This window comes from Eptatretus burgeri, chromosome 2 (genome assembly GCF_056783735.1).
Source record: "Eptatretus burgeri isolate ZD-2024b chromosome 2, Ebu_testis_v1, whole genome shotgun sequence".
Taxonomy (NCBI): Eukaryota; Metazoa; Chordata; class Myxini; order Myxiniformes; family Myxinidae; genus Eptatretus; species Eptatretus burgeri.
Genome location: NC_140962.1, coordinates 2,216,767 through 2,226,076, shown reverse-complemented (window position 1 = coordinate 2,226,076; position 9,310 = coordinate 2,216,767). Strand labels below are relative to the sequence as shown.

The following is a 9,310-nucleotide window of genomic DNA, read 5'->3' as shown; positions in this document are numbered from 1 at the left end:
GTGTTTTGTATTTTACGGCGATGGCCCCACTTCACACAGTGGCGACAAAGGTTTCATCGGCTTTAACTGTGTCCTCCTGAATCAGTCAGTACAACACAAAGACTGGGAGATCACAGGTACAAGAGGGCAGAATGCAGTCATTGTTGCTGTGTTTGTTTCTAATCTTGCTTTTTGCTGTTGAGTAGTTTCAGTTGCTCTGGATTTTTGTTATTCCTTGTTTTTTGTCATCTTTCTGTCCTTCTTCCTGACTTTTTTCTTTTTCTTCTTGTGTATCAGCACTTCTTTCTATTAGCCTCCCCTTCTTCCTGTGTTGTCTTTTCATTGTTCTACTGTCTTCTGTCCTTCTTTCTGCCTTTCTCCTCTTTCTTCTTTCTGCCTTTCTTTTCCAGCATTGTTTCTTATTCTTCAGCACTGAGGATTTCACATCACATTTTATCACAGTGTTTGACATTTAAAAAAACTGTTTATCCTTGTGGAGCTTCAGGATAGACAATGTTGCATGTTTTTCCATGTGGAGCCAAGATGAAAAGGTTTTTACCATTGCCAACTCTGGAACAACCAACATAGAGTCGGCCATGAGAAAAGCATGGGCTTTGCAGGTTGAGGCCAACAACTTTGAGCGATTGTCCTTGTGCCTTGTTGATGCTCATGGAAAAACTGAGGCAGACAGGGAACTGGAGCCTTCAAAATTGAAATGGCAAGTCAGATGGGATGATTGGAATACGTGGAATGAAGACATCCTGTCCTGCTGGATGGCCAGTCATGATTGTGGCTTCAATGACCTGTGGCATAAACTTCTTGACAGCCAAACGTGTTCCATTGCAGAGTGTTGGTGGGTCCAGATTCCTGAGAATCATAATGGGTGCACCAACCTTGAGCTCCAGATTGTGAGAAGGCACACCTGGTAGTTCCGGAGAGTTAAGAAATTCTGTGGGGGTAGTGGACTGCTTCATTTGTGTCTGGTGCAGTATAAACCGACTTGTATATTTGCATTGTGCCAAGTAACTGTGTAAGAAGGCCTCTGTGGAATTGACGGCATCATTTTTCATTGCCAAGATGGCTTTGGCATAGCCCCTTGTGGTCATGGAAGTTATGTGCTCTTGGATCAGAAGCATAATCCATGGCTGGATTGTAGGAGAATGCAGACTTTTATTTTACCCTCCAGGGCTGTTTCCTGGATGCAGCCATTCCTGTAGCAGTTGCCCCTCGTCTTCTTTCTTGCTCTTCAGGAGTTAAGGCTGCTCGAGATGTAGCTTTCGCAAGTCGTTTTTTGTCAAGTTCGCTTCTTGTACATTTTCTTATTTTGATAGGAGCCATCTTCCTGCAAAATAAAGGAGGGAGACAGGGGAAGGGGAAAGCAAGGAAGAGGGGAGAAGAGCGACACCTTACCACACGTCGCAATACACTCCGGGAGAGAGGGGGTGCGAGGTTGTTGGGGGGTGGGGGGGAGGGTGTGAGATATATATATATATAAATATATATATATATATATATGTATACATATATATGTATATATATATACGAGGTCCATCTAAAAAGTAACGGCACTGAGCCTGCTGTGTGCTCCACTTACACAACTTGAATGAATGGGTTGCGTCACAGTCTTTCGCAACATTCCAGCAATATATATACATATATATATATATATATATATATATATATATATATATATATATATATACATATATGATTCGTGATGGTTGACTGCGCTCATTCTGTGATTTTTTTTACAGGTCGTGCTTTACACGTTGTCTAGTCTGAGTCATTGCGCTATGAGTCATGAACAGAGAGCTAATCTTCTTGCCAAGCTTGGCAAAACACTTTCTGAATCATTCGCAATGATGTAGCAAGTCTAAGGGGAAGAAACGACGTCACGTACACGTGCATTTGAATGGCACAAGAGGTTCAAAGAGGGACGGGAGGAGGTTGAAGACGATCCACGGTCTGGAAGACCTTCAACGAGCAGAATGGTGGACAACATCGAGCGTGTGAAGCAGATAGTGCACGCAGATCGTCGACTCACAGTGTGGATGATTGCTGAGGAACTTTCCATCAACAAGGACACTGTCTGGAGCATCATCACTGAAAATCTCGAAATGTGCAAGGTGTGCGCAAAGATGTTCCCCAAGCTGTTGTCCAAGGACCAGAAACAGCAAAGAGTCGCTGTCTGTCAAGACATTATCGAGTGCCTTGACGATCCAGACCTGCTCAGGAGAGTCATTACTGGCGATGAATCGTGGATATTCAAATACGATCCCGAGACCAAAGGGCAGAGTCGTCAGTGGAAAAGTCCGGCATCACCAAGACCAAAGAAATCAAGGATGTCGAAGTCGAAGGTGAAGGTGATGCTCATCGGGGCAGGTTTTTGACATCAAGGGCATCGTCCACTTCGAGTTTCTACCACAGGGTCAAACAGTGAATCAATACGTGTACAAGGAGATCTTCCAGTGCCTCATGAGATCAGTCCGGGACAAGAGCCTGGGTGCTCCACCATGACAACACCCCTGCTCACAGTGCCCTGAGCATCCGACAGTTTCTGGCGGAGAGGAACGTGCCAACTCTGGAGCAACCCCCGTATTCGCCAGACTTGGCCCCTTGTGAGTTTTTCCTATTCCCCAAGCTCAAGGGGGTGAGCAAGGGGACCCGATTTCCTGATGTGGAGGCCATCAAAAGGGCCGTGATGATGGAGCTCCGGAGGATTCCAGAAGAAGCTTTCCGGGGGTGCATCGAATCATGGAGGAAGAGGATGGACAAGTGTGTGAGACTGGAGGGAAACTATTTTGAAGGGGACACCCAGATTTCAACAGATTTTATGGAATAAAATTTCTGTGAAGTCAGTCCCTGTTACTTTTTAGACAGACCTCTCGTGTGTGTGTGTATATATATATATATATATATATATATATATATATATATATATATATATATATATATATATATATATATATATATATGGAGAGGAATATAGAGTGCTGAATTGTATTCGGAGGGGGTGGAGTGAGGATGGGACAGAGAGTGAGAGGGGTGGGGGAGAAGGAAATGAGCAGAGAGAAAATGTTATGCTTTATGAATCACACACACACACACACACACACACACACACACACACACACACACACACACACACACACACACACACACACACACACACACACACACACACACACACACACACACCAATTTTACAGGAATCGGCAAATTGGAGTTTGTGTAATTACCGAGTACAGTACGTACTGTATACAACCCCAAAAACTTGTGTGGCTTTAACCCTTCAACAAATGATTTTTTTAAACGTTGCATTATCGACGTTTCAAGATGTGCATATACATTATTATTTATAAACAGCTGCCAATTGTCATGTGATGGGTAAAAAAACAAAAAAAGGCTCAAATTTTGTAAAACATGTTAATGCGGCAAACAGCTCGGAAATCGTGTGTTATGAGCTTTGAAAGTCACAAATAGAACCTCAAACGATTCTGAGAACAAACCCGGTTCACATAAAGATAACCAACTGCTTACGTCTGTACCTCCATCGTCGCCGTACCAAGGTGGTGTAATACCCAAGCATTAATTCTTGACGTCATATGTTCCAGGTGAACCCAACTCCATTAAAGCATCAGTGACATTTGCTTTTTCAAATTAAAAGAGGTAATGGTTGGTTTCCCGCTAAGCTTGTTAAATTACGAGGTGAGGGCAAACACTGTTCCAAGTTCTATTTGAAGTTCCGCATGGATAAAGCACACAAATAGAACCACAAAGGATTACATTTTTAAAATATAATTCTTTAAATATGCGAATCAAGCGAAAAAAACAACAAAAAGTAATTGAAAGAAAAATATACCATCAGAGATGGGGAATCCCCCGCCATTGAAAAATAATTGAAATCAGATAAGTGGTTTTCCATTTATTACAAAAAACATTTTTTTCAAGATGGCCGCCCCAGTCGGCCATCTTGGATCCGGCACGCCCAAAATCAATAGGATTCTTCCTTTTCAGGTGGTACCATGTGTGACCCAAATTTCAAATCGATATGGCGAACAGTTTACGAGTTATCGCACTCACAGCTATAAATGTTGACGCCCAGCCAGCCGGACGGACGGACCGCCCCAGTCGGCCATTTTGGATCCGGCCACGCCCAAAATCAATAGGGTTCTTTCTTTTCAGGTGGTACCATGTGTGACCCAAATTTCAAATCGATATGGCGAACAGTTTACGAGTTATCGCACTTACAGCTATAAATGTTGACGCCCAGCCAGCCGACGGACGGACGGACGGACAGCCGGACAGACGACCTGGGTGACAACAATATCCCCCTTCCAAAACGTGGCGGGGGATAAAAAAAAACAATCCAAAGCGACCACAAAATGTCGGCACACACTTTTTACAGCTCAAACCAACATGAAAGAACTCCGAGCACGAAGTCGATGGAAGTTAAAAAATTATTTTTTATTTAGATGAATGAATGTCAAAGTGACGAGTATATGATGAAAACGCATCGCACGAAAAGTTAAATAATGAAATTGCACAAGATTTTCAGCCGGCGAGGCACCACCTGAGGGCCGAGGGACCGCCCGCCATCACGCAGCTCGGTGGATGTGACGTGTGGACATTATTTTATTTTTACCTCCCAAAGACGCCTGAAATGTCAAATATGTCCGAATTGTGCAGCTATGATGAACAGACATTCAATAATATGAGTGAGGAAAGTGAAAACAACAACTTTATCATTAATTAATCACCACGGCCTGTTCCAAGTCAAGTCATGGTTGAGCAGGCCAGAAAACATGGCGGTTTAAGATGCCAGCGAGGTTAGCCAGGAAACACCTTAAGACTCAGATCGTGAGGTGGATGAGGATCGCTTGATGAAGGATATAATTAAATAAGGCCGTTAATTATCTTCAAAATGGATGTTTTAATTAACCCACACACCCAATTTTCACTCTTGCACTTCCTTGGAGTTTTCTTAGTACGCATGCAAAGTTTCAGGCTGTTAGGTTTGATAGTTTTGGAGTTATGGAAGAGACACACTGACACACACACACACACACACACACACACACACACACACACACACACACACACACACACACACACACACACACACACACACACTTTTATGAGTATAAGATAGATATCTATAGCACTGGTACACCTGCTTTACATACAAATGAGTTAATCACAAACCTAAGGCAATCAGAGGGACATTGAGCAGTTTTGCCCATCTGCTGTTTACCAACGGATTCAATGGCGGCTCGAGACATTCTCCCTCCTCTTACAATCTCCTTCGACTCCATCACTTGATTCTTGAGGGACAAAGGAGGACTTCCAATAGGTTACAATGCACAAAGCACCTCCAATCCTTGCTGTGTACAGTTGTTCACGAGTCATTTGACAAGTGCGGTCCCTCCTTCATGCTGTGCAAATGGTATTGAGAGCGGATCACGGTTTCACAGTCATCGGGTGATTCTTGAATCCAATGCTGTGCCAGTGACCTCCCTTGGATGAAGCTCAACAATGAAACCATTGTCCCATTTAAAGCACAATCTGTTTACTGGCTGCAATACCTTTCACAATCTGTTTATCGGCTTCAATATCTTCAGCGATTGCCACTTCTTTCTTCCATTCAGTCTCGAGATGGTGCAGCGTTTCTTGAGTTTTCACATTATGGAATACCAGTTTCTTGGGGAGAGATCTGCAACAATGGAGAGAAACATGTTATCACAAAAGAATGAATGTTCCATGTTGATGTCTGTGTTATAAACAACGTGATCACCAAGATAACCCTGATCATAACACCAAAGACCAATTTGTACGCCAGGTAATTTCAAAAGCTCCCATGAGTATCAACCCAATAATTCACCCGTTCAAGGTCAGGCAAAGGTTTGGCACAAATAATGAAAATATATTTGGCACAATAATGTAACAACACTGCAGTACTATTATAGAATAACGATTGTACCTTTACACATGGAATAGTACAATATTACATTGGGATGTGATTCTTGCTGCCCAGCCTTCCAGTTTGTCCCTGAAGTGTAAAACAGTCTATCTTTTCCATTGAAAAGCTTTCCTGGTATCGAGTTTGAGGAGTACGAAAGCCACCTCAGACCATAATGTTGTTTCACAACTGGGGTCGGGGGTTACCGCGAGGTGCTCCTCGGACTTTCTCCCCGACCTCCAGACCTGAGGGCCGCCAGCCACAGATAACTCTGCGGTCTGACAGATTGCTAGGCAACCATCCCTGCCGGGTTTGTATCACCAAACCTAACAGGGTTCTTGCTCCTTGGTTGCGCATTACCTTACCGTTGGCTTGGCAACCCGAACAGGAGGCCACACCTTCAACAGCCACACATCTATTTATTATGTGTGGCCGAGTGAACTGTGGATTGTTATTGGCTAATCACAGAGCATTCGGTGGGGTATAACTTCCCTTCTGTCTATACTTGCACATTAAATCAACCAATTGGGGAAAAGGATGAAAGCAAACAGGTCAGAAATGTTTCATTATATCCCACCGTTCAGTTCAGTTCAGCAAGTACATTTATTCAATCAGCACAATAAACCAATCGTTAATCAACCAGAAATGGCATTTAATTACAATGGCAATCGTAGGCATGTTTTTCACAGTGCATGGACTGAAATTGCAATAGAAATGCCCAATTAAAAGACAAGAAAAAAGTGATTCATCTTAGTGGTTACGGGGCCCACTTGTTCAGTTTTATCTCCAGCTAAATATAGGACATGGCGCCATCAATCATCTGGGAAAGTAAATGACAGTATGAGAAGATTAGAGGAAGAGCAGAGTCTTGGTTTGACTCCTGGCTTACTGGACACAAAAATGCTTGCCTATGTTGGGCCCAAAGTGAAACAGGGAGAGGGTGTTGGTGAAGAGGGATAATGGGGTGTGTTGATGTGGTGTCGGAATGTGGTGTGAAGTGGTTGGAACCGCTGGGTTCAACAGTTCTCGTGAAGGTGTCTGCCTTCGGATTCTCACGCTACCCCGCTCGTCGAAAAGTGACTCGTGCAGGCAATTAACAGCTCGTTCAGGCAATCTCACTCCGGTACAGCGCACGTGATGACCGCTCGTTCAGGCAGAGTCTGCTCCGGCACAGCCTATGTAAAGACTGCTCGTTCAGGCAGAGTTTTGTTCCCTCTCGCTGGTTCTGCTCCATGGCGGTTGCGCTTGTCCACCCGCACATTTCCTTTTTATTGGGGCCAGCGCAGGCGTTGTTTGAGGCCCTTCCCACTCGCTCGTGGTTTCCTCTCATTGGTTGGGATGTATGAGATGGAGGAACGAACGAGTGGTTTAAATTTAAGTGATGGAAGTTTTCCATGGGGGTTTCTGGGTTTGATAGGCATGGGGGTGAGGGCATTACATGGGATCACAGTAAAAATGCTGAAGATGTTGCGGGGAATGACATATTTGGGGTGACGAGCATAGCGTGGTGGGGGAACAAATACTGGATACAATACTGGATGCGAAGGTGGATGGAGGGTGGATTACAAAGTTAGATGAAGGGGAAAGACATAGGTTAACCCACACAACGCAATTGTCCCTCATCCCTCTAAAGTCTAAACAATGGGAAGGAAATCTATTCTGAGGATATAACTTGAAGATATAACTGACTCTGGGAACTGCTACGTGTCTGAATGCATGTAGGCCATTTTCCATAACCGCAACAATATATCAGCGAACTCCTTTCTCAACATCCTGTGACTGAAAATACCAATGCATCAAGCTGGCTATCCTGTTCCCAGTAGGTGCACATGGGTACTTTCACCAAACACTGCAAGGACAGGAAGCGATCAATTCCCAGCACTCAGTGTCAATATCATATGTGCAAAAGTTCATGGAAATATTTGTGTTGAGATAGGAACTTTAGAAAGTCTACAACTGATGTACAATGTACAAGTCCTGTATTTAAACAGAAAATTGTCCACATTAATAAGGAAACAAGATTCACCATGTTTGCAATTTACTGACTCACTGTAAATGTTTCTGTAAATTGGTCGAGAAAAAGATTCACCGAATGGGGGGCTTGGGATCCCAGGGTCCTGAGGTGAAATCCTGCTTTGCTGTTGAATTAATACCAGTTGGGGTTGACTAAGCCTGTCATCCTTCAGAGGTCAGCAAAATGAGTACCAGCTTGCTGGGATGATTGAGCCATTTGAGTATCCTGTGTTGGAGCGGCGACCCGTCCATGATTGTGCCCAATGGCCCAAGAGACTGCTAAGCAACACCAATGCTCTGTACAGAGTATGATCCCAATGGATGCATGGATTTGTGGGTTTGGCTGGGGAACGTTTTTGACTTTCACAAACTGGCTGGGCAAGACTCAGGTTTGAACTGAGATGATTTGAAGAGGAATTTATAACCTGTTTGGGATTCTGATGATAACAGACTGATGTTGCAGTGACACTGTGGGATCTTTAACCCTATTTAGCTGAAGGGGTGGGCTAATTCAATGATATTGGATATCAGTAATATTTTGTATCTATACAGCAAACCTTGTGTCAGTTGGACGTCTCATCCACGGGACTGACCCCCCCCCCCCCACGCCATCTTCAAAATACTTCAAAAAAGCCCAGGATGAATAGGGTTAAAGTCTCTCAACATCCAATGCTGGCAGATGGCTATTTTGGCTTGATAACCTTCCAATGCATGGTGCACACATTGATCCCTGACCCCGCATGTGAAACACAAACATCACATGTTATTGCTGGGTCGAGATTCAAACCCAGGTGACACAGCTCAAAGGTAGGTGTGCATTCCCCAAAGCTAGTGTGGTAGCACACGTGTACTGCCCCAAGCATACGAGTCGGAAACACTCCAGTGTAACACAGAAACTTACTGTGAAATGTTGAGGTGTTCCTTTCTCTTCTCATAAAATTGAAACAGCTGATCCATTTTCATGCTGCAGTTCATCGCATTTAGAGATGACATCTACTCAATCGTGTTTTCACTGATTCTGGGCGAAATAATTGTCGGCATCTTCGATCTGTTGCCGTTCCTGCAGGAATGAATGGGATAGAATGGTGAAAGGATAAAAAAATATATTGTAAACGTACAGTCATAAATGGTATCTCGCCTAAACATATTATCTTGGATCAGAAGCATAATCCATGGCTGGATTGTAGGAGAATGCAGACTTTTATTTTACCCTCCAGGGCTGTTTCCTGGATGCAGCCATTCCTGTTGCAGTTGCCCCTCATCTTCTTTCTTGCTCTTCAGGAGTTAAGGCTGCTCGAGATTTAGCTTTCGCAAGTCGTTTTTTGTCAAGTTCGCTTCTTGTACATTTTCTTATTTTGA

General features: G+C 43.7%; 1 long non-coding RNA gene across 2 annotated transcripts; it reads right to left on the bottom strand.

Moving 5' to 3' along the window:
• Window positions 1-272: 272 nt before the first annotated feature.
• LOC147031263 (uncharacterized) lies at window positions 273-9,303 on the bottom strand. 2 transcript variants are annotated; one of them, XR_015052592.1, is made up of 4 exons: window positions 9,162-9,303; window positions 8,853-9,011; window positions 5,185-5,692; window positions 273-1,321 (listed from the first exon to the last, which is right to left on the bottom strand). It is a non-coding gene; the product is annotated as an uncharacterized LOC147031263 (long non-coding RNA). The 2 variants fall into 2 exon arrangements; XR_015052591.1 differs by lacking the exon at window positions 273-1,321 and having other exon boundaries at window positions 3,102-5,414; window positions 5,565-5,692.
• Window positions 9,304-9,310: the final 7 nt, after the last annotated feature.